This window comes from Solanum lycopersicum, chromosome 9 (genome assembly GCF_036512215.1).
Source record: "Solanum lycopersicum chromosome 9, SLM_r2.1".
NCBI lineage: Eukaryota > Viridiplantae > Streptophyta > Magnoliopsida > Solanales > Solanaceae > Solanum > Solanum lycopersicum.
This window is the reverse complement of record NC_090808.1, coordinates 62,962,689-62,976,091: the sequence shown is the minus strand read 5'-3', so window position 1 is coordinate 62,976,091 and position 13,403 is coordinate 62,962,689. Positions and strand designations below refer to the sequence as shown.

At 33.9% G+C, this 13,403-nt stretch overlaps 1 pseudogene; it reads left to right on the top strand.

Annotated features, from left to right (window-relative positions):
- Positions 1-7,193: 7,193 nt before the first annotated feature.
- LOC101264252 (probable inorganic phosphate transporter 1-7) lies at positions 7,194-10,031 on the top strand (annotated as a pseudogene).
- The last annotated feature ends 3,372 nt before the right edge of the window (positions 10,032-13,403 follow it).

Here is a 13,403-nt window from a genome sequence, read left to right as displayed (position 1 = left end):
ATTAAAAGGTGCACCGGGTCTAACGATCCCACCGTTATCTATGAGATTCATCAAGGTCTACTCCCATTTATATTTTTCTTGTAATCGAAAGAAGCATTTCAAAATCGAACAGAGAATTTAAATATTATCAGATCGTATCATTTCAAAGTTTAACAATCACCTTTCAAAATACTATTTCTCAAATAATTGTAGAACCTTTTCAATAACAATAATCATATCTTGTAAAAATGAGATCATCTCAAATATCTTTTTAGTGTCATATCCAGTAAAAAGACTTATCCACATGCAAGTTCAAAACATACAGTAACACATTTACTTTATAAACCATGTGAAAATTATGCAAATTGTAAAACATCGATTGTGGTAAGATTACTACTCACAGTACTCCTGTCAAATTACCAAGATTGCCACTTGATTAATCCGTACGAATTCCTTTGGTCAATCTATAATCACATCCATAACAATTTCGTGTTAACTCCTTCATTTAGGCTATTTCATGCTAAAATTCAGAATACCCAGCCCCTTTTGGACCTATTGGTTGCCTACCTATTTGATGAATTATATAAATTCAAGCCAAGAGTAATTCAATTGGAGAAATAAACTATTAACTTCATCTATTTATCCATCTTATTCAACTAATTCTATATATTTTCCAATCTCTAGCAATCACATTTCTATCCCCCCAAGCAAACTACCCGGGCTAGGGTTCTTAGCAAGTCTGTTGAAAAAGAATAAAGGAAACAAAGCTTTACCTCAAACCTCCTTCTCCTCCTACGCCCTTACAGTTTTCACCCTTCAACTTTTTCTTATCGTCTTTGTTCTTTCGCTGGAAAAGAAACACAGCTGTTACGTTCTCTTTTTTTTTCTTTTTTTTCTTTGATTGCAGTGTTGTTGCTATACTGTTTGGGCTTTCAGCTTCTTTAAATATAGGGTATTACAAAATCATTTCTCAAGTCTACATAGAGAGTTAAATTCCATGTTAATACACTTACGATTCACTTCAAGTCAATAAATTACTCATAACACGAATTGAATCAAGAAACCTAAAAAGTTGTTCCCCTCTCTGTCACTAGGGTGACATGAATGGCGAAGTATTCCATAGATTGTTTGTCATCTACCCAACCCTTGGTTGTGGGAGAGAAGAACCCTAATTCTAATTCTCAAGATTCTTATACAGCACTCCCGAACCCAAAACAACAAACATGGGAACCTACTGTTAATTCATGAGGAGGAGATAAAGTGATATACAATGGAGAAAGGCTTACACCAAGCTCTTCTAATAAAGTTTTCCCATAAATAAATTGATATGCAGAATTGAGAAAGTTGTTGCTTACAAAACTAGGAAGTCAAGGTTGTTTCCTTGTAGGATGGCTTGCACGTCGACAGATATTGCTTAGATTTGATAAGTATGATGATTACATTTTAGTTGCGGTGAAATATATCAAGTACCTGTTACACAACTGTAGATAAAACCAATTCACAGTCTTTCCCGATTTTTTATAGGAGAGTTGGTCTCAATTCTAGATAACAAACCTCAAAAGCCTTTGTTTGGATATATTTCCCGAATTTACCGCCATACTTGATTGCAAAACAATTGTTACTGTCCATTGTGTTGGCAGTGGGTAAGGCAATTGCTGTTGATAAAACCACCAAAGAGAAGTCGAGACCTAGCCAATTGCTATGGATCACTTTCAGAAGTTTGTATATGATAATTGCCATGTTATTGTTCCTTTTGTAAGCACCTAAGCCATGCTGAAAACGGATGTAGATTGCTGTTGATAAAGAATGCAATAAAAACTACAGAAAAGCATTAAAAGATGGAACTTTGAAAAATATCAAGGTGATGCGAGGGAGATATTAGATGCAAAGTGAGCTGGTAATGAAATCATACAAATTGGTAATAATGATCATAAAGCTAAAAATCCTCAACAACAACTAGATGGTATGATTAGGAATGTCTCGCTATCTGATTGTGTAGCAGCTTTAGCTTTGTGTTAGTACCAGTAGCTAAAGTTACAAGGGTTTAATGAAAAACTTGAAGCTACAGGTCATTCACAAGCTGAAAAGTTTGGTAGCGAAAATAACGTTTCTAGTCCTAACCAACAAAGGAATTCTTCGCCACAAATAAATGTTGGAAACTGAGTTGTAAATAGGGATGATGATGAGCGTGATTTGGTGGTCCAAGTGAGTGAAAATTTTGTGCAGTAATTCTAATTTAAATGTTCCTAGAAGTGCCAAATCAGTAATGTATGGTTAAGGGTTTGCCATCAACTGATGTTGCTGCAATTTTAGGGGATCATGTGATGAGTTCCGATGTTGAAAAGTTTACTTTTCTAACACCTATTAACACTAAAAAAACCTACAACTTGGTGGAAGTAGTCATTTCTCTCCAAATAGATTTGATAACTACAAGACGAAAACATCTTTGAGAAAGGTGAAGAAGAGGATTTGTTGGATCATTGTTTTGCAAATGCAGCAAGAAATGCAGATATTGCTCACAGGCAACAATGCAATAAAAAAAATAATCATGAAAGAAAGACTAGTTGGGATGGTGAGATGACTAAGAAATTGTTTAAAAGCACCTACTGAATTGACTAGCAAAATAAAATCACATAACAATGTCAAAAAGAATCAAAAAATCGCAGAAAAAGTGATGAACTATTAGGAGTTACTGGACAGGTTTGAAGAAGAAGAAGAAAAGAGAAAATTCTCCAGGTTGCATTAGAAGATCAATCTATATTTTTTAGTTTATCAATTTGTAAAAGGAAGTTTGAGGTTGATAACTCAACTTTCTTCTCGACTTTTATGAGTTTGCGTTACTAAAGCATTCTCATATGTAATACCATCATAGACAATATAATTATCTCTAGCTCTATTTTCTTCATGGTTGTTAAAAGTAAAGGTTCTTAAACTCATTAGGAATGGTAAGGTATGGTCTAGTCTCCCTTGCTTGTACTTATCCCAAGAAAACTGAAAAAACATAAGAGATGCTACCACTTTTTTAAAAAAACTACAGTTTCTACTAGCAAGTTTATTTCAGTTTTTGTCAAGAGCATCCAATAGGATGAATTCTCAAATCAAACTACATGTGCTGATGACATAAAAAAAGATGCAGCACAACGTGAAATTTTTTCGTAGCAGCGAACTGGGACATAGTCAAAAGACGAGTATCAAACTCTTATGAAGCGAACTGATGAATGACTTTCACCACAATCAAACCACACCCCTATCAAAAGACATGTGGGTTTTTCTTCTATTCTTTTGTTCTTCACTGGTTCATTAAACATTGTCAACTTTGTGTTTCTGCAAAGTTTGTTGGAATCAGTAAAATTCTTTAAACACATATTAACAACAATTCCTCTTTAAGAAAAATTTTTCGTATATTTTTTCTAATATGATTCTGATTTTAGTTTCGCTACTAGTTTTAATTTTCTAGTTGTGAAAATGTTCTTAAAACTAATCGTTGTAGTCTTACCAAGTTGTTCAAGTATGTTAGGAATACAAGATGGACAACAAATTATGTTCGTGTAAGTTCTTACTAATGAATGTGAAGAGCTCCGCATTCATAATTAAGAGGCTGCAAGCCACTTTTTCATACTCGACTGATTTGTCACTCTTCCAGAACCAAGGGTTATCTAGCATAATAGATTTCCATTTTAACTGATTGAGTCGAACTACAAACAGTCTGATTCCCTAAGTTGAGGGATATGTAGGCGGGATCAGTGTTAAAAACTCGGTTGTATTCGAACACTCACTCCTAAATATTATTTTCGAGCAATTCGGTCCCTCCATAATTTGATATCGAGGTGACTTTTAAATTCTTTCAAAATCGTATGTCAAATTAGGAGTATCGAATTACAAGAGGCATGACTTCACATAGCCCAAGATATGTAGGAAACTCATTTTCAAGGTTCGATCATAATTCCTAAATTCAGTATCAAATCCCTTTTCCAAAAGATGAAGATGTGGTCGGTCGAAATTGGATTAGTCAATTTAATTTTCCTCGAATTTCTTTCATCAATCCAAGTCAAATGAGGGACAGTTGTTGACTCCCAATTTTGACCCTCCCTAATATAATTGATTTCCAAGCTTCTTAATTTTCAAACTATTTAGAATAACTAATTTTATAAAAATCAAATAAAAAAATTTCAAGTTTATTTTAAATTAATATTAGTCATTTTATAATTTTTAAATGATAAATATGTTTTATATAATTTTTTATATAGTTAGTACATTTGTGAATATTTGAAAATCATCTCAAAAAGATTTTAGTTTTAGTAAAATATTTTGTCAATTAGTTTGGTTTAAGTAATAGTTTATAGTTTTAGGTTAATTAGTTTATAATTAAATTAACTATTTTATTTTGTTAAGATTAAGAAACTTATTAATTAATTTTTATGTTAATTCATCTTACATAAATTTTAGCCGATTTCACTAATTAATTCAATCTGGCTATGTTCGGGATTTCAATTGGCTATAATTTAGATTGATATAGCCAAAGCAAATTCAATTCTTGGGCCTTTTTCTAACTTTTAGCAGTCCCTTGCAATACCAGCCCAACTCTAATTCTCGACCCGGCCCAACAGCAGCTTCTCAACAGCTCATAGTAGAAAAGGAAGACAAAGCGTATGGGCGAGCACTGTTGGCGCTGCTTGGAGATGCGACGGGTCTGCATTTTACGCTGATTTCTCGCCAGATTTGGTGGGATTTTTGGGTTTCGGCGTGAAGAAAAAGATACAAAGTAGGGTCGTCTGTTGCACGCGAGGAAGAAGAACAGGGTCAGGCGGCGTACTCTACGCGTCTGTGTAAATTGGAAGTGGGTTATTTTGGTATTTTAATTGGACTGTAATGTTGTAAACTAGAGTAACTTACAGAAATGACTATTGTTATAGGGTTATTCAAGTTCAATAGTTATAAGTAAAAGTATTGGATTTTGTTTGACAGAAAATAATTGGGCTACGAATATTAGTATAGTGGGTTTATCAAGGTCAATAATTGAGAATGAATTTTTTGAGTGAAAGAGCCCAAAGTCTGGTCCAAAAGTGAGTTAAGGCTAGAACTAAATATGGTTAGAACTCAATTTAAGCTTTGGCTATATGGATTGCAATTGTAGACAATCGAGGTTACAAATTTACCAAATTGGAATTAGTTTGTGAATTCGGCTAAATATAAATACGGTGAATTTAAACAAGATCAATTAACGAGCTTCTTAAATCTAATGAAACAGAATGATCAACTCAATAATAAACTAAATAGTCAAAATTATAATCCTAATTTGAACTAAACCAATAAATAAGATAATTAACTAAAAATGCAAAATCTTTTGAGATGATTTTTTTTTAAAAATATGATATAATATACTAATTAGTTAAAAAACATATTTATTATTTGGAATATTAAAGAAATGACCAAAACTATTTGACCACTTGTAAAATTATTTGAATTTTTATAAAACTAATTATTCTGAATCGTTTGAAAATTAAGAAGCTCAAAAATTAATTTATATTGTGGAGGTCCAAAATTGGGTGTCAACAGGTGGCGATGGTGATAATTATTCTACTATTGGTCCAACTTCATGTATTTTTCAAAAGAAGAAAACATAATCCAAATAAAAATTTAGAAATTAAATCAATAATAATCATTTAAGAGTAATGAATGATTTTGACTGTCAAACAAGCAAAATGACAATCATGAAAAATCATGTTAGAAGCCAGAATTCACACACAAGAGTATATATGATTGGGTGATCAACGAAATAAATGAAAATCATGCCTGAATCCCAATTTTTTTTATGACCTGAAGTTGACGGTCAAGAAACAACAATCTCTTAATGAACAAAGTTACAATATTACATGTGCTAATAAAAAGTAACATATACCCAATAAAATAATTGAGGTACCAACTAAACTGATCGAACATCATCGATATCAATTACAAATTCAACAAACACAAACCTACATTGATGCAAACCAAAAAGAAGTAAAGACAAAATTGAGAAACTTCTTGGACTTCTAACAACAATTGATGTTTGACTTCCATAATTTCAAAGATCAAAAGCAATTTCTATATCAGAATTTCCAGATCCAACAACTAATACTTTTTTATCTTCATTTTTTCTCTCATTGAAATTTTCAAGGCCTTCCACTTTTGAAATATGGCCTTCATTGTTTTCTCTAGTAGCCAAAACCAAGAAATCATAAGCATATACAATTTCATTTCTCCACTAGCCAGATTTCTTGATTTGGCATTCCTCTTGTTCTCTTCCTTGTTGAAAATGTATCATTCCACAAATCACAAGAGGGACTGAGATAAGTCAGCTTTTTGATACATACCTGAATTGGAAGAGGGGCTTCACCGGAAGCCTTCGGAGAATTTTACAAATGAGTTTTAATCACAAAACGATAGATCTAAAGCTTGAATCTTGAATAGAAAAAGAAAAAGAAGCAAATAGATTACCGCTTATGTGTTTCCTCCGCTTTTTGTGTCGACGTGAGGGTTCTGATTCCATTTGATCTCTTTGAGAAGACTTAAAATTGACTAGAACGATCCAGCAAAACCTACCAGAAATCTTGCCTTTTCTTTAAAATTGACTAGAATGATCCCAACTTGTGAAAAGATAGCAAAAGAAAAGTATAATCGGGAAAAAGATTGTTAGCCCAAGATCGTTAACTAAAATTAAAAGATTCAACTAAAGAAGAGAAAGAAAAGAAAAGTAAGAATTTGGATAGAAGAACTTTGTTATGAAGGAAGACTTTTTAATTGTCTTTGTTCTGGGTTGCATATAAATGACTAAGGACACCCTATTTATACTTATGTTAGGATCATTCTAGATACAACAAGATCTAGATTATTCTATCATTTACTACAGATATCGAACTCTCTAGAATATCAACACATTTCTTAAATATAATTAAAAGAAAATTCTAGTAAAATTTATATTCTAAAAATCTATATATTTTTTAAGATCGAATACTCTAGATACTACGGTAGAATATTCTAGAATTAAAGAGTGGGTTAGAGAGAGATAGTGAAAAAATTGTATAAAAAAGGAAATGTGAATATACACGTCTAATACAGAAATGATGGGAACAATCTTAAACATTAACCCTTTTCTATAATTAATTAATACTATAGGTATAACATATAATTAGATAGTAAAAGTTAGCTTGCTTACATAATTTTCCGCCGTTGCAATGCCAGACAATCCCAGCCCAACTTCAATTCTCGACACGGCCCAAAGAAATCCAGAAATGTCAATAGCAGCTTCTCAAAATAACAAAAATCCCACGCCAACGCAGATTGTGATTTTTTTTAATCTCTCTTCTACCTCAACGTCCCTCTCCAATTTGTACACTGTGATTTTCGTCCTTGTAGCGTTTTACTGTTTGATTCTGTTCATCATTTTTTCAGAGTTTGAAGTTGGTGGTGGAAGTTTGCTGAACTAAGAAAGGTAACATTCTTCCCTTTACAATACCCCTTTCGTCTTAGTTTTTTCAACATGGCGTCATTCATACGTTTTGATTAAGCTTGTGAATTTTGTGACCATGAAGTGAGTTCTTATTGTAGCTTCAAGAGAATGCTTCGGTTGAGTGTTGATTTGCTGATCGAAACATGTCTTTTGATTGCCAGAAGTGTACTGATTAGATAACTTCAACTGTTTCACTCATCTTAATTATTTTCTATATGTTTGTAGTTTAAGTTTAATGTTTCACAATCGTATCACTTCACAACAATCATAATAGCTGGTTAGGGATTTAATACTGATTCCTACAATCTCTTTCTGCATATTTCTAATCACTAAGTTGCGTGGACGTACTTACTACCATGTCGATGACTCTTCAAATCCCGGTTCACTACCTCCTTATGTTTCTGCTGCTATTAGTGTGTCGCCTTTTGTGGTACCCATTGCAGGACAACTCTTGTTTGAATGGATTGGTGACAAAATAGGACGGAAGGAAGTGTATGGCATAACCCTTATTATTATGTCTTGTTGTTCCATTGCTACTGACCTTTCTTTTGGTAGGGATCCTAAGACCATCATGGACACCCTCTTCTTCTTTCGCTTCTGGCTTGGTTTTGGAATTGGTGGCAATTACCCCCATTCTGCTACTATTATGTCTGAATATGCCAATAAAAACCCTATGGGTGCCTTCATTGCTGTTGTTTTTGCTATCCAAGGATTTGGTATCCTCATAGGGGGTATATTTGCCATCATTATCTCTGTTGTATTCCATGCTTGTTTCAATCAAGTGGATACCCTTGGTTCAACCGTTCCTTAAGCAAATTATGCGTGGAGGATCATATTGATGGCTGGGTCATTTCCTGCTCTTCTCACTTACTACCGAAGGATGAAGATGCCTAAAACGGCTCGTTACACGGCTCTTGTAAGCAAGAATGTGAAGCAGGCCATTGCAGGTATGGAAGGTTATGCAGGTTGACAATGGGACATACCAAAAAAAGCCTGCTGTAAAGTCCGACAATGAAGTTTGTTTTTCACAAAACAATTTCTTAGGCGACATGAACATTACTTGCTTGGCACAAACAGCATATGGCTTCTTCTTGATATTGCATAATACAGCCAAAACTTGTTCCAAAAGTATATCTTCAGTGCCATTGGAAGGATTCCTGCTGCCAAGACTATGAATGTAATTGAAGAGGTTGCACTAGCCCAAACTCTTACTGCTTTCTGCAGTACCATGCTTGGATACTGGTTCACAGTGTTCCTCATTGACAGGATTGGCAGGTTTACCATTCAATTGATTAGTTTCACAATGATGATAGTGTTCATGTTTTCTCTAGCCATTCCTTACCACCACTGGACTCTCCCAAGCCACCTTATCTGGTTTGTAGTCATCTATTCACTCACCTTCTTCTTTATCAACTTTGGACCCAACGCCACTACATTTGTCGTGCCTGCTGAAATTTTCCCTGCTAGATTGCGGTCGACTTGCCATGGAATATTAACTGCATGTGGAAAGTTAGGGGTAATGCTGAGTGCATTTAGATTCCTGTGTTCGGCTCAACGACAAGACAAGACCAAGGCTGATGCAGGGTATCCTGCTTGAATTGGGGTGAGGAATTCACTCATTGTCCTTGGCATAGTCAACCTTGTCGATGCCTGGGTGCATATGTTTTGTGTTTTGTGTCATCTATTCGATGCAGTATGTAAAAACTCTTCTCTTATTAACCTGTCTTCATTACTCTTTGCTCTATATAATATATATTGAATAGTGATTATAATAAAATTAGCTTTAAATAATTTCAAGATCACATTACATAAGCCTAATATTTGGATTAGCTGGTGTAAATATCTGACAAATAAATTAATAAACTTTAGAAAAGAATAAGTGCATATTATGCATTTCAAAATAGAGACAAATTAAATGCATCACCAATCTAATAAAAATGAACTTTCTTCTTCCCCTCCATAACGATCCTTTTTGCAAGCTTCCCACTTCTGAATTGCAGCGACTGATTTTTTCAATCAAAAGCTTTTATTTCTTTTAATTGACTATGCCACAGTGTGCTTCCATGAGAAGTAGAATGACTCAAACTCTTCGTACGCATCAAATAATGGATAAAACGTGTAATCATTTTAGTATTTGAGTGTAGGTTGAGTCTCTTGGGATGACAACTCCATAACAAAGCATCCACATAAGTTGGGCACTCCATAGTCTGATTCTTCCATAGAATATTGACGTTTAAAATGTCGACGTACGAGATAGAACCTATGTGGTCCATTTGCAAATCTGTCGTGTTGATCTCACCACAATTGATAAAATAAAGAGTAACTTGAGACCAAGAGTACGAATTTGAAAGAAATTTTTTCAACTCACAAAATCATGCGACATTTAAATTATTGATGCATTCAATATAGATTTTTGAGTACTCCAATTGGCTTGACTCTCTTGCAATTTTAAGTTCAGGAATTTGATTCCCCATATAGTCAAGTGAAACCAAATTTGGAGCATCAATCTCCCCTATCTCGAAAAGATGATGAATCTTCAAGGCCTTCAGGGAATCCGACTTGATCTTTCAAAGATTTCCTGAACAATACATAAGGATGAAAGAGGCAATCAAAGGACAACTATTAAGTAGAGTGTGAATCATGTTTTCGTCTAATCGTACATGAGTTAGCGAAAGCTTTCTCAAAGAATTGCAATTCACAATACTACTAGAAAACGGAATAGGCATAAGAATACTACCCCGAAAAACCAATTCTCTTATAGATTTTGCTGCCAATATTCTTAAAATAGGCATGGGTATGATTTAAAGTTAAGAAAAAGATGTTTTTTATACCATTCTGAAGTGCAATATCGAGCCACTTATCAATGAGAGGAAAATCTTCACGAGAATTAGCAAAGCTCTCTAATAATTCAAACTTTTGTATTGGGATTTTCTCCTTCCTTATATCTCACCATGGTTGTATTGATTGTATTTATATTGTCTTCCCAACATTTAATAGTGAATTCCAAGTTAGGAAGAGTCGACCATTCTCGTAGCCATGTTTTGGAGAGAATGCTCATCTGTGTTGCTTCTTTAAAACTAAGACAATAGAGTATTTTTTGAATGAGACAATCAGGTAATATGTCATTCATATTTAACATTAATGGATCACAACGTTAATATTAATAGAGATCTTTAACGTGCCTTTGGTGGTAGCTATGATACAATTCTTCAATTTATAGGTTATGGTTTCCCTAAAAGACGGGAAAAAACATAAACTATATATTATAGGAGTCCTATTTCTAATTGGTTAATGTAATTTGTTGTCCCTTAACTTTCCCAGTTCTATTAAAAAAGACATAATACATAAACATGACTCTTAACTTGATGTCAATCAACAATTATAACTTTAAATTTAGGTGTGTACAAATACGCACTTAAACTTATATAAAATTGAACAAATAGACACATTTATTCTACATGACACCCTACATGAAAGTTTTGTGTCCTACTTGGCATCCTACAAGTATTATGTCACGTAGGACACATGTATCTACTTATTTAATTTTATACAAGTTTAAGTGTCTATGCACACTCAAAGTTTAAGGGCATAGTTATCTGTTGAAACCAAGTTAAATGTCATGATTATGTATTGTGTCATTAAGTACGTCTCTTGGCTTTGAACTGCAACTGCTACATATGAGATAAATTTTCTTTTTCAGATTTAAAGCTTTCTTATCAATTTTGTTTTGGACATTTCTAGGCTTAGTTTTGTTCAGTTTGCTTAGCTCTTCATGTGATTTTGTAGTCGATTTCATTGCTGTTTTTTTAATCAACTATAGCAACAACAATAAAAACAGAATGCCCTCAAGCTAAATCTATGTTAAACCGTCAATGTAGATCCGCCATGTCAAATCTTCAAATATACTACTTGTCCTTGATAAAAATCTGTGGGCTAAAATATTTTATTTTGGATTGTAGAGAATTCGTCCAGAAACACATGTTAGTGCTGCAATCAAAGGAAATTCCCATTAAAATTGTTGAACTTTCAAGCTGGTTCTGAAGACCACTAATAATTCTGTTTGCTCTCTTAACCTTTGGAAAACAGCTACTAACATATCCCCTATTGCAACATCCCAACATCATCCAAGACGATAAGGTGCCTTTTATCGAGTAGTGCTCTTCGTGGCTTTTCAGCAAAGTCATCCTCACTTTCTTTTCCTTCCGAGCCAGTAACTTGTTGAAGAATCTCCCGCAATACCTTTGACTTGTATCAATGCATCAAGCAGGATCATTGAAATGACTAGCAACTAATGTATTGTATACACTTTGTTGGCCAGAGTAGTTCTATCGAGTCCTGGCATTCCTACAATCCAAATGACATTCAGCTCGGATTCATGTTCATACCTACTGTTACCTTAACAAAATATGATGAGGTTGACTCAATTGGCTCGTCGTATAGATATGAGACGATTATAATTCATCATATGTGGATTTATGTACTACATATAGGGGTAATTGAAAATAAAACAGAACATGAGAAAAAAATACATCTGTCTCCCTCTCTATGAAGTGATCAGATTATAAAATCAAGTAAGTAAAAAAATCTATTGTACAAAAGCAGGATGGTTTTTCTGTTGACACACCACTGTGTAATATATACAAAATTTGTCGAAAGTAAACCAACGTTGGCTCAATATATTAAAAGTTGAATTATATGCCGGGATGTGAAAAAAATATATATCCTAAAGAAATGAATAAAAGTACATTCAAATTTGAAAATAAGAAAAATTAACTGCATCACCAATCTGATAAAAAATAAACTCTCTGCCCCTCCATAAGGATCCTTCGTGCAAGCTCCCCACTTCTGAGTTGCAGCGGCTGATTTTTTCCATCAAAAAATTTTATTTCTTTTAATTGACTATGCAAAGGTATGCTATCAGAAGTGGAATGACTCGAATCCTTCATATACACTAAACAATCGATGAAATGTATAATCGTTTCAATATTATTTGATATAGGTTGAGTTTCCTAGGATGAAAACTCCATAGCAAAGCATCCACAAAAGTTGGGCACTCCATAGTTAGACAAAATACTTGTAAAACGTCCACCCGGGGGATAGAACCTATGTGGTCCATTAGCAAATCTGTAGTGTTGATCTCACCGCAATTGAAAAATTGAAGGGAAACTTGAGACCAAGATGATGAGTTTGACAGAAGCTTCTTCAACTTACATAACCATGCAGCATTATTGAACATGCATTGAAGAGCAATTTTTGAGTGTTGTCTCTCTTGTAATTTTAAGTTGAGGAATTTGACCCCGCATAGTCAAGTGATACAAATTTGGAGCATCAATCTCCTCTACCCCGTAAGGATGATGAATCTTCAACACCTTTAGTGAATCCGACTTGATCTTTCGAAGAGTCATACTCAACCCCGAACAATACTCAAGGGTGAAAGAGACAATCAACGGACAACTATTAAATATTGTATCAAGCATGTTTTCGTCTAATGTTACATAAGATAGAAAAAGCTTTCGTAGAGCTAGATGACGAAACATGTATAAAAGTACAACAAAATAGAACCAATTTTCATCAAGATTTTCCTGTTGCCAAGATTGTTAAAATAGGCGTGGGATATAATGCAAATTTAAGAGAAAGATTTTTTACAATATTCTGAAGAGCAATGTCGAGCCACTTATCAATCAAAGGGAAGTGGAAGTCTCAGTGAGAATCATAAACGGATTCTAATAATTCAAACTTTTCTATAGGGATTTCCCCCTTTCTATATCTCTCCATGATTGTGTCCACTAACTGTGAATAAATCCGACTTTGTATTGCCTTCCCAACTAATAACAACGATAAGTTGGGAAGAGTCGACCACGCTTGCAGCCATGTTTTTGAGAGAATTCTCATCCATGTTGCTTCAGTATAATTAAGAAAACGGAGTATTTTATAG